Consider the following 16,759-nt stretch of genomic DNA (forward strand, 5'->3'; position numbering starts at 1 on the left):
TTGCATTTTGTATCCCGTAACAGTTTTCCCCCCGTTCCCCTTTGCATTTTCTATCCCTTAACTGTTTTCCCCCGTTCCCCTTTGCATTTTGTATCCCATAACTGTTTTTCCCCCCGCTCCCCTTTGCTTTTTGTATCCCTTAACTGTTTTTCCCCCCGTTCCCCTTTGCTTTTTGTATCCCGTAACTGTTTTTCACCCCGTTCACATTTGCTTTTTGTATCCAGTAAATGCTTTCCCCCCCGTTCCCCTTTGCTTTCTGTGCCCCTCCGGTTCCTGCCTCGACCTCTGCTTCCCGCCGCTGCTCCCTGCGGCCCGCCCCCCCGCCGTTCCCATTCGCCACCCCGCTCCCGCCTCCCAGCTGCTCCTCCCTCCCACACCCACTTATATGGAGGCCGCACGGTGGTAAAGGGAGCGACCCTTGACCCTGTCACCAGGTAGGTTGCCCCCCCAGCCACCGCATGGTCCTCCCTGAGCTGTGCGCTGTAGCTGCGGTCTGACCGCTGTTGTTCCTGCATTGGTACTTGTGCCGTGTCAGTCATTTCACCTCTCATTCCCCTTTGCATTTTGTATCCCGTAACTGTTCTCCCCCGTTCCCCTTTGCATTTTGTATCCCTTAACTGTTTTTCCCCCCGTTCCCCTTTGCATTTTGTATCCCTTAACTGTTTTTCCCCCGTTCACATTTGCTTTTTGTATCCAGTAACTGCTTTCCCCCTGTTCCCCTGTGCTTTCTCTGCCCCCCCGGTTCCCGCCTCGACCTCTGCTTCCCGCCGCTGCTCCCTGCGGCCCGTCCTCCCGCCGTTCCCATTCGCCACCCCGCTCCTGCCTCCCAGCTGCTCCTCCCTCCCACACCCACTTATATGGAGGCCGCACGGTGGTAAAGGGAGTGACCCTTGACCCTGTCACCAGGTAGTTTGCCCCCCAAGCCACAGCGTGGTCCTGCCTGAGCTGTGCGCTGTAGCTGCGGTCTGACCGCTGTTGTTCCTGCATTGGTACTTGTGCCGTGTCAGTCGTTTCACCCCTCGTTCCCCTTTGCATTTTGTATCCCGTAACTGTTTTCCCCCCGTTCCCCTTGGCATTTTGTATCCCTTAACTGTTTTTCCCCCGTTCCCCTTTGCATTTTGTATCCCTTAACTGTTTTTCCCCCCGTTCCCCTTTGCTTTTTGTATCCCGTCACTGTTTTTCACCCCGTTCACATTTGCTTTTTGTATCCAGTAACTGCTTTCCCCCGTTCTCCTTTGCTTTCTGTGCCCCCCCGGTTCCCGCCTCAACCTCTGCTTCCCGCTGCTGCTCCCTGCGGCCCCGCCGTTCCCATTCGCCACCCCGCTCCTGCCTCCCAGCTGCTCCTCCCTCCCACGCCCAATTATATGGAGGCCGCACGGTGGTAAAGGGAGCGACCCTTGACCCTGTCACCAGGTAGGTCGCCCCCCCAGCCACCGTGTGGTCCTCCCTGAGCTGTGCGCTGTAGCTGCGGTCTGACCGCTGTTGTTCCTGCATTGGTATTTGTGCTGTGTCAGTCGTTTCACCCCTCATTCCCCTTTGCATTTTGTATCCCGTAACTGTTTTCCCCCGTTCCCCTTTGCATTTTGTATCCCTTATCTGTTTTTCCCCCGTTCCCCTTTGCATTTTGTATCCCTTAACTGTTTTTCACCCCGTTCACATTTGCTTTTTGTACCCGTAACTGGTTTCCCCCCGTTCCCCTTTGCTTTCTGTGCCCCCCCGGTTCCCGCCTCGACCTCTGCTTCCCGCCGCTGATCCCTGCGGCCCGCCCCCCCGCCGTTCCCATTCGCCACCCCGCTCCCGCCTCCCAGCTGCTCCTCCCCCCCACGCCCACTTATATGGAGGCTGCGCCTAAGGCAAGCCCGTCTGCGCCCGTCTGCGGCCGGACCGCACCTAGCGCCAGGACCCCTGACCCCCGTCGACGACTGCCCACACGACGGACCTACGACGCCGCAAACCTCAATGCACTCAAACCCGGCCGGAACCCCCTCTGCTACCAAGCCACCCTGAAACGCACCCACGGACCCTTCACCTGCCAAGACTGCAAATTCACCTGCCTCCGGACCTGCACCACACCCACCAAGCCGAACACCAGCTACAACCACCTCAAGTGCATCCTGCTCAACACACGCTCCATCCACAGACACGCCGTCAAACTCTGGAACCTCCTCGACACAACATCGCCAGACGTCGCCTTCCTCACAGAGACCTGGTTGAACGCCTCCTCAGCGCCCGACATCGCCACAGCCATCCCGGACGGATGCAAGATCTCCCGGAGGGACCGCGTCAACCAGACTGGAGGAGGCATCGCCATCATACACAAGAACACCTTCCACATCACAACCAATTCTGACGACACCTTCACCGCCGCTGAACACCTTCACTTCCAAATACACTCCGACCCCAAGACGACCCTCAGAGGCACCCTCATCTACAGACCCCCGGGACCGCGCACACAATTCAGCGAAGACATCGCAGACTTCATCAGCCCGCATGCCCTCCCCTCCGCTGACTACATCCTCCTAGGGGACCTCAACTTCCACTTGGAGAACAACAAGGACTGCAACACCACCACCCTGCTGGACAACCTCGCCAACCTCGGACTCAAGCAACTGGTGAACACACCCACCCACTACGCCGGCCACTCACTTGACCCTGTCTTCTCATCCAGCAAACACATCTCCTTCAGCCACTCTACCGGACTTCATTGGACTGACCACAGCTGCGTCCACTTCAGCTTCAGGAAATCCACGATCCACCACCGCCCGCAACAGGCTCCTCGCCGGAACTGGAGCAAGATCACCGCCGAACAGCTCACCACCTCCCTCAGCCGGAACCTTCCCACCAGCACAATGGACCGTAACAAAGCAGCCAGCAACCTCACACAGTGGCTGACCGCCTGCACCGACAACCTCGCACCACTGAAGAACCGTCCCAGCAGACCCGGCAGCAAGAAAGCCCCCTGGTTCACCGACGAACTCAAGGACTCCAAGAAGAACTGCCGCACACTCGAGAAAGCCTGGCGCCACGACTAGACCACAGACAACATGACCGCCATCAAGCTCGCCACCCGCAGGCACCACCAGCTGATCCGCACCACCAAGAAGACAGCATACAAAGAAAGACTGGACAACAACACCTACAACAGCAAGGAACTATTCAGCATCGTCAAAGAGCTCTCCAACCCCAGTGCCAGAAACATCGACATCACCCCTTCACAAGACCTCTGCAACTCACTCGCCTCGTTCTTCCATCGCAAGATCGCTGACATACACAACAGCTTCGGCGCACAAACCACGCACCCTACCGCCGAACCAACGCCCCCCACCACAACACTCTGCTCCTGGACCCCAATCAGCACCGAAGACACCACCCGCACGATGAACACCATACACTCCGGATCACCTGCTGACCCCTGCCCCCACCACGTCTTCAACAAGGCCGACTCCATCATCGCACCCCAACTACGGGACATCATCAACACCTCCTTCCACACCGCCACCTTTCCGGAGAGCTGGAAGCACGCCGAGCTCAGCGCCCTCCTGAAGAAACCAACAGCAGACCCCACCGACCTCAAGAACTTCCGCCCCATCTCGCTCCTCCCTTTTCCTGCCAAAGTCATCGAGAAGACCGTCAACAGACAGCTCGCCGCCTTCCTCGAGATGAACGGATCCCTCGACCCCTCACAATCCGGTTTTCGAGCCAACCACAGCACCGAGACCGCACTGATCGCAGCCACCGATGACATCAGATCCCTGCTTGACAACGGGGAAACAGCGGCCCTCATCCTCCTGGACCTCTCTGCAGCGTTCGACACTGTCTGCCACCGCACCCTAGTACAGCGCCTCAGCAACATCGGGATCCAAGAGAAGGCACTGGAGTGGATCATCTTGTTCCTCGCCGGAAGAACTCAGAGAGTCCGCCTGCCCCCATTCAGATCCGAGGCCTCCGAAGTCATCTGCGGCGTCCCACAAGGATCATCCCTCAGTCCAACCCTCTTCAACGTCTACATGAGCCCCCTTGGAGCCATCGCACGCCAACACAACCTCAACATCATCTCCTACGCCGACGACACCCAGCTGATCCTCTCCCTCACCAACGACCCCGCCACCACTAGAACCAGCCTCCAGGAAGGGATGAAAGACATCGCCGAATGGATGAAGAACAGCCGCCTGAAAATGAACTCAGACAAGACGGAAGTCCTCATCCTTGGATTGTCGCCCTCCGCCTGGAACGTCTCCTGGTGGCCCCCTGCCCTGGGCGCCACTCCCAAGCCAATGGACCACGCACGCAACCTGGGCTTCATACTGGACTCCTCCCTCTCAATGACCAGACAAGTCAACGCCATCTCATCATCATGCTTCAACACTAGGCCTGGGCAAAGCACTACGCTACGCTCGCGTAGTTTGCGAAGTTTGCGCAACTTCGCTCTACGCGAACTGCACGTAGCACAGTGCGAGCACGCGTAGCGTAGTGTTGCGTAGTGCTGAGGTCATTTTTTGCTTGCTCGCGGTCCTCAACGTCAAGTTGGCGACCGCGAGCAAGCAAAATGACATCCCGGCGAGACTTTTTCCTTGTTCGCGATCAGCAACATCAAGTTGGCAATCGCGAGCATGGAAAATAAACCTTCCGGCGAGATTCCCAATGCGAGGAGGTCAGGTTTCTCATTGCGAGGGGTCGCGTATGCTCACGACCGCTCGCGATGAGAAACTACCAGTTCGCGTTGAGAAAGCTGCCGCTCGAATAAAAATCTACTCGAGCAGCAGAAAACTACAGCTCGCACTGTGCAAGATGCCATTTTCAATGATTGCACAGTGCCGGTTGCTTGTCCGCACTGTGCAATCATTGAAAACAACATCTTGCACAGTGCGAACATGTTACTACGCAGTTCGCGAAGTGCTACGCGTAGCTCGCGTAGTGCGAACTGCACTTTGCGTAGCTTCGCGAAGTGCTACTTCGCGAACTACGCCCACCCTTATTCAACACCCTAAGCATTCTCCGTAAGATCTTCCGATGGATCCCCACCAAAACCAGGAAGACGGTCACCCAGGCACTCGTCACCAGCCGACTGGACTACGGGAACACCATCTACGACGGAACCACAGCCAAACTTCAGAAAAGAATCCATCGCATCCAGAACGCCTCCGCACGACTCGTCCTGGACATCCCCCGACACAGCCACATCTCCAGCCACCTGAGAGACCTGCACTGGCTACCCGTCAGCAAGAGGATCATGTTCAGACTCCTCACCCACGCACACAAGGCTCTCCACAACCTAGGCCCCAAGTACCTCAACAACCGCCTGACCTTCTACATGCCCACCCGCCAGCTACGTTCGACCAGCCTCGCCCTCACTGCCGTACCACGTATCCACAGAGCCACCACCGGAGGAAGATCCTTCTCCTACCAGGCAGCCAAGACCTGGAACTCCCTCCCCATCCTCCTTCGGCTGACCAAGGACCATCTCTCCTTCAGAAAGCAACTCAAGACCTGGCTTTTCGAGCAGTAATGAACCCCTCCCCCCCAGCGCCTTGAGACCCTCCGGGTGAGTAGCGCGCTATATAAATGCTATGATTGATTGATTGATTGATTGATGCTGATTGAATTTACAAGATTTTGCATTACCAACAACATCTTTGTTTTTGAAGATAATTATTTTAAACAGATCTCTGGCACAGCGATGGGCACCTGCTTTGCTCCCAGCTATGTGAACTTGTTTGTTGGCTGGTGGGAGGAGCAGGTGCCCAGAACCCATGTAAAGGGGCACTAGCAAAGGCAGAGCCGTAGTCTGGCACCGATACATCGATGATCTTTTTATTGTGTGGGAGGGCACGTCTGAGTCCGCAGGAGGTTACATTGAAGATTTGAATGAGAACAATTTATATCTGCACTTTTCAGGCACGGTTAGTCCAGTGGCAGTGGACTACCTTGACTTGAAGGATTTTGTGTTGGATGGTGAATTACATACAGCTCTCTATCGCAAAACAACCGCGGGAAATTCAACTTTGTTTGCAACTAGTAATCATCCACCTAAATTGAAACAAAGTATCCCCTATGGAGAGCTTTTAGGACTAAAAAGGAACAGCTCGAGAACATGTGACTTTGAAGCAGCTGCTAAGGAATGTGTAGCTAGATTTGAGGTGAGAGGTTATGAATTGGCCCTCTTAGAGGGTACACTCCATAAAGTGAGAGGGATCCCCAGAAAACACTTATTGAAAGACAGTAAAAGACAGAAGAGAGGTTCCAATGACTCGCATGAAGGCAAGTTCAGAACGATTACCACCTATTCAGCGGAAGCTAATTTCCTGAAACTTATGCTTAAAAAGAATTGCCATATCCGTTAGTGACCTTTAAAAAGTCAAGATCACTAAGAGACAGGCTAGTACATAAAGGTTTCTTTCCGTGCGGAAATTGTAAAGCCTGTTTGAACAGCAAAAGCGTTCTGACAAACACAGTTCCGGACATAAACTTGAAAAGATCTATAACTACATTTTTGACCTGCAGCACCTCATATGCTATCTATTGTTTGGTGTGTCCATGTGGCTTATGCTACATCGGCAGCTCCATCCACCCTTTGAAAATCAGGATACTAGAACATTTGAACATTTGAGCTCTTTATCAACCCGTTCACATAGAGAGAGAAGAGATTGGGGACTAAAACACATCCTTGTCTTATCCCTCTTCTGACACTAAATCTAGAAGATTTAGTAAAAAAAAAAACAGTTAAACAGTAGCTCATCCACTCAATAAATCTGGTGAAGAATACAACAATATTTACTTCCGGTGTGTCTTGTAAGTCAAGTAGTTGTTTCTCAGCAGTTTTAGTTGCAGTACTTGTGATTACCAGAGTTATACAAAGGGTTGTTCGTGGTCTAGACTCTATTTTAAGGAAGTCATATGTAGACTATTGCATCAAGACACTCTGCAGGTTCCAGAGGCTGTCTGCAATGAGTTGTTTGCAGACTAGTTTCAATTGGGGTACTCCCGTGACCAGGAGGATTTTAAAAACCAATGTGTGTACTTCAGATATTCTGACTGTTTCACACAAAGTCAAAAGTGAGAGCACGTGAGTTCTAATAAAGATGGGTTAATTATTCTTTAATTTCTCCTTGCAATACTATGTAGAACCACAGTTTGGGCAGTCGAAGAAATTTCCTGTGCCACATGTGACCTGCAATGCAGGTACAGTGTGCATATAGAGCAGTTGACACGTGCACACACCCCAAACAGAATCTTGACTGCGAGGCTGCACCTAAGTGTGTCATGAGCTATTACCGCCCATGCTGAAGATGAAAGTCTGTTCCTTAAAAACACATGGTGCATGGAGCAGCTGGCATGCGCACACACTTCCAACAGAATCATGACTATAAGTGCACACCAAGGAGTGTCATGAGCTATTAATACTCGCGTTGAAGGAGAAAGTCAATTCTTTGAAAATACGCTGCACAGGTGGAAATCTTTTCCCCGAAAATACACTGCAGAAATCAGCAGCAAATAGAGAAAGAAATCATGTAATAGAAGTACAGGCACGATGCCATGCAGAAATGTTGCCAAGAGTTAAACATGCCGATTTCAGCTCGGTCTAGAAAACCAGTAATACAAGTCTGAGGTGGAAGTGATGTGGAGGTGCTTCTGCCCAGTTGTCGCCAGAGTAAAGATTATGCCTTCCACGAACAGATAGATCAGGTTTTTAATTAGGAGCATCTCACATCCAACATCCCAGCTACAAGGTCCATGTACAACTGCCTAGAATAGAACCTTCCAGTCTCCTCATCCACCTTCTTACAATGCAATCCAATATTCCACTACAATATTCCTGCATCGGAATACCACACAATGCCCATTAGTATTACAGATGTTATGGCAAATTGGGTCTATGTGCACCTTGCTGAATATCTTCCATTATAAAAAGCTAATATCAAACTGTCATATCTGTTTAGTGAGTTGTGTGAAACAAAGCAATATACTGTCTTCCAGTCCTAACTGTAGCTTGTATTGATACACTTGGATAATTGTGTTTACTTGCTATGTGTCACTTAATCAAACTTTTCAATATTTTAGAGGCATGACACTTTAAGACCTAGATATATTACATCTGCAGCAAAAAGCTTTTTGTTAGTTCAAACAAACGTTTTCCTGATGTGTAGGAGCCATCATAATTTGGGTACATGCATGTTTTGTAAGATAGCATTTTGCTGCAAATTAGATTTCAAAAACGATTTTGATTGTTATGGCAGAGATAATTGTATTAAGAGACCACTAGTGTGTAGATCTGTCTCATGTCTCTACTAATTCACCTCTTTTATTGGGAGAGAAAATGTATGAATTAAGATTTAATGCTTATTTATATTTGTTAAGTTAGCATAATCAGGCCTCCAGTTAATGTAAGTGTGCCTTAAACTCCTAATACTGGCACTTGTTTTGCAAACACAAAAAAATACTTTTTATTCTTCACATTTAAAAGGACTGCTTAAATTCTTTCTCGGTAACAACAAATAGTCAAAATAGGATTCATGCTGTGCTTTTGTGCTGAACTTAAATGTCATTTCTTTTGTTTCACTTGTAGCCCTTTGGAGGAAGATGAACCCTAACTATATTCACTCCTGCAACAAATCATGGATTTTCCTGTTCTTGTGAATGACTCTGTTTAATATGTGCAAAGACACAGTTTAGTTCACCTGTTTGAGGTTAAGGTTTAGCATAAGTGATGCATTCTGAAGACATTTCTAAAAATGTGGCAATTAATGCATTATGTATTTTTGAAAATGTATTTGTTGTTGTCTTTATTATCTCATTTGACACCATGTTGCAAGCGTGTCTTTCACTATTTGAAACCTATAAAGATGCCCTATTTCGGATGCATGACAGACCTTGAACTTATTTCTTCAAAAACAGTCTCCTTCACAGTCTATATATTTAAATTAAACTTACAGAACATTGTGATTATTGTCGTTAAGCAGACTTCATTTCTGTCCTCTCGCACAACATATACTTAGAAAATTTCGCTTGACTTATGTTATACATTGATGCTGATTTAAACTGCTTAACTTATCAATATTTTTGCTTTCTAAAATGTCTATTCAATTTTGAATAAACCTTTATAGTTTTGACTTTGAATATTGTCTGGTGAAAGTTTTCTTTACTTGCCATGGGACCCTGTCCTTTGGGATTCACATGGCCCCCAAACCTATGTATCATCCCTTATATAATTTATTGGTGTAGTGTGCCAACAAACAGAAATTTGTTTAACCCTCGAACAAATGCTATACTACCTGCCTGTGCTAAAGTGTTTCTCTGTCTCCTGTACTTTATCAAATGTCTGTCTTTTTGTGATGAAAAACTGAAAACTTGTTTTCTACATGCAGTCTTTTATAATACACAATAAAGTGTAAGTGTTACACTTTTATCACTACTGACTTCATCTTATTGTTAAATGGTAGCGGCATTTTCAGTCGATAACCTTTCAAGTATTGCCCGGCGGTAATCGCCTCTTATACCATTTGATGATTAACCACCAAAAGAGGCAGGCGCTGAAGACTGGAAGGCAGGAAACAAAGGTTTATTCTCTCCGGAGGAGAACACATCAGATCAGACCCACAGGGAATCTTCTCGAGGTGCTCTATCAACATCTCTGAGGCCTGGCCTCTTATACACAGGTTTATTGCTTTATTACCGGTTTATTGTACATGGCACATTCTTGAGATCGCTTTGATACATGAAAGAACATCCTCGGAATCCCTGGCTCGGATCCGCCCCCACCCATAACTACAGTGGAGGTCCCCACCCCACCCACAGTAGGAGATGGCTATCACACAGCTGGACATTCCGCCAATTCCCGGGGGTGTGTGCGACTGGTTGGGTCTCAGGGGGGTGGGGGTCTTGATCTACTGCAATCCCTTTGATGTGAGGTGTTTCTCTTACAGTAGGGGCAATAAACTGCATCCGCAGGGCTAGGTGATGGCCTGGGATCGGTTCGGACAATCAGGCGCAGAGGAAGGGGTTATCAAAAGGATGGATGACCATGTATGGGATAAAAGGAGGTGTTGGTCAGGCGTGGGATGCGGTTCCATGGCAGGGTCGTGCAGAAGGAGAGGGTTTATGGCCCATGTATGAGAGAGCGGGGGTGGCCGGCGCGCGGGGGATGTTCGCAGCGCCTAGGGAACGCGCTGGTGATTGGCGAGGTGCAGAGGGGCCATGGCGCCTTCAAAATGGCTACTGCTTAAGTGAGCGTACGGGCCTGAGAGGGGACAAGATGGTGCCGATTATGTTGACATCGCAAACCAGATTTTAACAATTTGATACACAGGAAAACTGTATTTTCATTGTGTGCTGCTGAATCACATTGGTCGCTTATATGCAATAAAATATACCTTGCAAAATGGTGCTTTCTGTATATCTGTACCATTCCTGTAGTATGAAGGTGTACATTTTGAAGTAGGGTGTGTTTTACTTGTTGAAAATTTTGCTAACTAGCCTTTCTTATCACAGCCTAGATGCTAGCATCGGAAATCACTATGGTAAAGACAGATTTATATTAATTACTTTTTACGCACAACTGTGTATTATTGATTATGTCTGTTTTAAATTGAATTTTTTAATATGTGAGGCTTGAATGTTGATTGGTTTTTCATGAACAACTGCATTGTGGGGACTAATCTTAGTGGGTTATTGTCAGAAACATGCAGCCTCATTTATGCTTCCCTACTTTGCACAAAACGCATGATGATTAGAAATAATAACTCCGATAGAGCTGAGGGGCCACTTTTTGTTAAAAAAAATAAAAATGTAGGTATAAAGGGGAAAGGAGTCGTTTATAGGTCTGGCCTAACCAGAACGCATGCGCTGCATAGGAAAAAGACCTTTTGTAATCGATTCGCTTTTTGCCCTAAAAACATGCATGCGTTGCGTTGCTTTCAATGGCAACGCATGCACATTTGGCGATTCCCTTGCAGGAGCGAGCTTTGACACCATATGTTTGTAATTAACTTGCAAACATATGGTACCCCTGCTCACTCCCGTAAGGAAAACAGGCGCAGGCCCCCTCCTCTCTCCCCTCCCCCTGCTGCCTCTCGTCATACTGCGCATGCTTGTTATTTTATTTTACAGACCTTATATTTGTGGTCTGGATTCTGTCACCCCGTGTTTTGGGGTTTGAGGCTGGTCGGTACTAAGGTTTTTCGTGGGAAAAGTTCTAACTTTAAGCGACAGTGCAACTCTTACTCACTTTAGGCCCGCATGTCTGTGAAAAAGTTTGCATTTCAGTTTATGTTTAATGCTGTCATATGAAGCGGCCCCTTTTGAAAAAAGCAGCCACCGCAGGAAGCGAGATTCTAGTGATGTTTACAGGAGGTCTGGAGCCTGTCCCCTGTCGTAATAGAATATTTTCCAAGTCACATTTGTACACCAGTGCAATTTTTAAATACCACACGCACTTGGGAGGCAGATCCACTAGAAGGAAGTGAGATGTTAGCCGGATATATATTGTGAGGCACGGGAACTTCAAACGTGCAAATTCTGTTTGCGTTTAATTTGTGCCAAACACGCAACAATGCAACATGGCGCTGTAATGTCTTCAGTAAGGCGAGGGCCTGGAGGGGGCTTCTCTGCACATTTTATGCATAACTTTTCAGGCATAACAAGTTGTAAAAGTGCCACTGATATATGGAAAAACTTAAACACACACAACTCCGGCCAGGATGAAATATATGGCTCTTTGTAGAGTGGGCCCTTGTGAACTTTGTCTTGCTAAAATGCGTCATTAATGTAAAGCACAAACTTCTAGAACATTCCTTGGTTTTTTAGAAAGATTAGAAATGTCTGGCGCTTTTCCCCGTCGCACATAGAAAGACAATTACTTTGGATGGCGCGGAATGCCAATGCAAGTGTCCTGTGTTTTATCAACATGAAGAGGCCTGCCTGCTAACATTCCAGTCTGACGCCATGTCATTGAAACAGGAAGAAGGCGTTCTTACACACATGGAGCACCCTAAGTGGACACGTGGAAAAACACGGGAACTGTGTCTGTCGCTGCCTTTTTCAAAGGTCGGTCCATCTCTCCACACGGCTCAGTCTCTGCCTCTCTCTGTTTTCCAGGGCTTCTTTCTATCTTTACAGGTTTGTCTTTTCTGCTGTCTGTCTTTATCTTTTCCACTGACTCTGCATCTCTAGCTTTTCCACAACTTGCCTCGGCCTCTCTCTGTGCCCCAGTTTCTCTGACTTTCACACTGTGCCTGTCTCTGCCTCTTTTCTGCTTTTCCTCTCTCTCTCTTCCACTGACCGTCCCTGCCTCTCTCTCAAGCGCCAGTCTCTGCCTCTCCCTTTATCTTTCATACATGGCCATGCCGCAGCACGCCAGAACAAAAAACAAACTGCAGAAATATTTCCAGGCAGTTGAACAGCACTCCCATGCAACAAATTCAAGTCGCACAAACAAAAAGCATTAGAATAGTCAATAGGTCTCGCTTTTGGGACCTTATAAGTATTTAGTTTTGCAGCACAATATCTTTGGTGCAACAACATCAACTGTTGCATGGCTAAACACTTATAAGGTCCCAAAGGCGAGACCTATTGGCTATACCAATGCTTGTTCATTTTTCTCATGCCCTTTTTTCATTAAATGTGATTCCAAATATAATAGCATCAGCAGTGACAGCTTCTGGTACTCACGAATGCTAGGTTCCAATAGAGGAAAGTAACTCTCATAAGAGAACGCATTTCAAGATGAGATGCAAAATAAAAAAATAAACTGAATACTGCCGACAATCCAAGAGCAGAAATGGAAAAAAGAAGTGGTTTAAAAAAAGATGTGGTTTAGGAAGGTGAACTGTCTTCTCCTCAAAGAAGCAACTGCTAAACCTCAGGGGATATATATTTACAAAATGATTAAAGTAATGACTTGCTGAGCCTAAACCTTGCTTGTTGTCTAGATTATTTTTGTTCTGCTCTCAAATGGCTTTAGTGAAAAAAACGGGTGTAAATACCACGTGTGCGCGTTTTGACGTAGAGTCTACGTGATCTCAGTGATGTTTGACCCTGGACTCAGTCCAGGGATGATTACAGGATTTAAGTTTGTCATGGTTGCTGGTTGTCTTTGGGCAGCCATCTGAAGAATAGGCCCAGAAAATGTGAGCAACATCTGTAAGCCCTTAAGCCATATGCTGAGTTTCTGAGTGCATAACTTCCTCAGCCAAATTTATACATCCCCCTGTTTTGTTTGCATGGCATAGAATTTAGGTGATTGGGTGTGCGCAAAATTTGCTTAACACGTTATTTCGTAACTACTTGAAATTTTAGCAAAATTGTTTGAAATTATGCTTAACGAGGCAGAATTCAAATCCATCATTCAGCGTAATATGTTAATTGAAAATGAGTCCTCACATCAATATTTGAATTGAGGATGCACTTTGATCTAAAGAATACTGCAAAAAACAAACCCTCCTGTTGGACTGTGTGCTTGCATTTGTAGTAAATATTGTTCGCAAATGGCGCATAATTAGGCTAAGTGGCATATTGGCATAATTTTGTGAACTTCAACTAACAAGTGTAATGTGAAATCCTGAAACTACTTGAATTATATAGCAATTAACATGTCAGCCTGGATTACATAAAATGTCCCTGAAATTCCCCTTGTCTTGAACATTTTGAAGATGGGTATGTTGATTATGCATGGGCTCAAAATGTTAGGAGAACCCCCCTGGACTTAGAATTGACTCATGCTGACATTTGTACTCTAATGAACTCAGCAGTGAAATTTTACTTACACCACCATTACACTTGGCATGGAAAAGGGAGTGATGTCGCACCGAATAGATTCTGACACTGCAGGGATCAGAGATTATCAGTTGCAATAAATAACACTAAACAACAAATAAGGCATGACATGTCCCATTATTTACCAAACAATATATATTTTCCCCAGGTTTTTGCTTGGCAACATTTTCAAACAGTAATAAAGGGGTGCAGTGCTTAACACACAATCATGCCTGTGTTGCATAAATGTTGCACTACAACAATAATCTGCCTAAAATCCTATGCTTAGACAACTTTTTCACACATTCCATGTGTTCTATACAGTGCAGCGTACATGCACATGCAGCTTGAAATAAAATCATTTCTCCTATTTATCAACTGCTTTAAGAAAGTATTGTTTTTTGGTGCAAAGCCTTAATTACCAATTTTGGTATATAGGGCTCTGAGTCAAAAATCCTGGGTGGTAACCTGGGAATGGCCTTGTACCATCCATGGGACACACAGTGGTGCATGCTGGCGCAAATCACTTTTTGTTGTCACCATTAGGGGTACTTTTGTAAAGTAAATAGTGTGTCAAGACTTTGAAGTGTTGTGTTATGTTGTGTGGCTTTGCACCGGCAAAAGGTGTTGATAAATCAGCCCTTTGGTGTTTCCTCCACATTTTCTGAAACAATAGTTCTAATCACTGGCACATTTTGAAATAGACACACAGTCCATCTTCAATCTCAAAATGAGCAATCTTGGAGAGTAATGGTATCACAGTCTCTGGAAGTGCCACTAGCCTAGAATGCAAGGAACATTGAATCCAAAGATATTGAAACAAGCATTTGTGCTTGAGAGAATGGGTTAGTGAAGTAATGGTTTGGCTCACTTTTGTTTATCTATGTAACCATCTGCTTAGGCACTTGCTAACCTATTCATCCATCGATACATTCAGCTGTACACATACTTATTACTCAATCATAGGTCCATTCTATCACTGATTCATTCTCATAGATACCCAAAGAAGCTTGAGCATCTCACGAAGAAGCACTTTCACTTAAAACAGAAATGTTGGCTTTGCCATTGCTTGTTGGCTTGTGATGCCAAAGTGCACAATAATAATAATGATCTGCAGGTAGGTACTGTTTAAAATATGCATGATTGCAATGAAGCAAAACTCACCCATTGTCAAAAAAATAACTGTGCAATATTGTGCAGCTAATATACAATCGAATGAATGATGGGCATAAGTGCCTTTAGTGGGTCTTTGACATGTAATGATTGAAGGAGTGAACATTTCCATATTTCTAACCATGCATCATAGTTCTACTTTGATGTAGTGGAGGACATGTGACAGGTTTCGCCATCACTCATGACTGGTTCCTCTGAATCCTATCACCCTTGCTTGGTCTGTGTATAATACAGAGGGAGGGGTTAAAGTCAGCTTTCTGTTGTCTTTTCCTATGAAAAGAGCAAAGTCTACTTCTGGGTTTAGGAAATCCACAAGGTTTGATCTAAAATTCTCTATCTGCATGACATTGTTCCTTCCATGAAAACCCTAGGCCCCATTTCAATGTCCATCGGAGGGCAGAAGACATTGCGTGCAGACTCAAAACGTTTTAACAGCAGTATTTCCTGCCTATACGTCACCAACTAAGTTCTGATATGTGGGAAGGAGGCTGGATGCACAGATCGGGTAACATGACCATCCAGTGTGTGACCTCTCAGGTGCCAGCACAGTAGACTCATGTGAATCCTACGAGTGATCTGTGCTCCATCCCTTGGAGGTTCAGGTGATCCCTGAAGTGCATGCTTTGAGCATAAGAAGAGAAGCTGGCTTAGTCATTCAGCCTTAAAGTTAAACATGTGTCCTGCTGATCCTGCAGGTGTGGGTGGACTGAGAACCCAAAGCAGCCCTGGCAAAAAAACTGAAACCAGCCACTGCTCTTTTCCTGTCTATCTTTCCAATCTTGCTCTCTCTCCAGTTCTCTCTTTTTTGCCAAATGTCATTAAGTTGGGGAGCTGAAGACACAGGCCGCAGCCCCCTGTTTTCAAAAACTGTCCTCCTCTAGCTCCAGCACCCTGGGGAAATGCATGATTGAATAAATGGCCAATACTGACCTGACAGTAGAGCTGATTGCAGCAACATGGAAATAAATGGCACAGAATGGCTGAAGAAGACTTAGCAACATCTTGCAGTCATAAGAAAGTTGGGGCCTTTATGCATCTCATAGTAGCAGGCACCTGAGTGCCAAGTACTTCCATCTTGTGCAGCTCTTCCAATGTTACCATACCAGTCAAAAGGCTTGGGGAGCTTTTTCAATGGCAAATAGATAAAGCGTTAGTAAAGTTTTTTTTTTTACTTTATTTGTGATTTTGGGTACATACAAAACTGTGACATACTGCCCCGTGGGGGGGAACATCAAAGAATCACTGTAGGGACAAAGCCCCAATCAACAACGGGCAATGACAGCAGCGGCAGACTGCAAACCTGGGAATTCAACCAAGGGTTAGGAAGTCCATAAAGGTCCTTGTTCCTAGTTGCCTGGGGTGTCACCCAGAGGGCAGCAGCCATCATTCAGCTAGAAAAGAGAAGGGGAGAAGATGAGAGGGGGAAGAGTGGGCAAAGATGGAGGGATGAAGAGTAGAATGACGAGGGAGATAAGGTGAGCACTCTGGTCGGACGCGGGGGAAAAGGTATTCCAATCTAAGGGGCAAGCAGAATCGTGAGCAATCACACCACAGGTGTCAGGGTTGGTACACGAACACTGGGATGGAGCTGCAGGAAGTCCTGCAGGGGCTTCCAGATATCGTGAGGGTGTGATTGTGTCGGAATAAGCTCCCAGAATTTAGACAGTTGGGTATGGCCGAAAGCGGTGTCCCAAAGCCAGTCATCCTTGCGTGGTCTACGCTTACGTCCCCAGCAGATAGCCACTCTCCTCTTGGCCAGTAGCAGCATCATAGCCGCTAATCTACGTACTTCTACGGGAGGTCATTTACATAACCAAGCAGGGCAAGCAGTGGGGATGGT

At 46.8% G+C, this 16,759-nt stretch overlaps 1 long non-coding RNA gene across 1 annotated transcript in view; it reads left to right on the forward strand.

Moving 5' to 3' along the window:
- Nucleotides 1–9,114, forward strand: part of LOC146806011 (uncharacterized) — a 487,650-nt gene extending 478,536 nt beyond the window's left edge. Inside the window, exon 4 of the long non-coding RNA XR_014967954.1 lies at nt 8,497–9,114. This is a non-coding gene — a long non-coding RNA (uncharacterized LOC146806011). The remainder of the gene's footprint in view (nt 1–8,496) is intronic.
- The last annotated feature ends 7,645 nt before the right edge of the window (nt 9,115–16,759 follow it).

This window comes from Triturus cristatus, chromosome 8 (assembly GCF_964204655.1).
Source record: "Triturus cristatus chromosome 8, aTriCri1.1, whole genome shotgun sequence".
Classification (NCBI taxonomy): domain Eukaryota; kingdom Metazoa; phylum Chordata; class Amphibia; order Caudata; family Salamandridae; genus Triturus; species Triturus cristatus.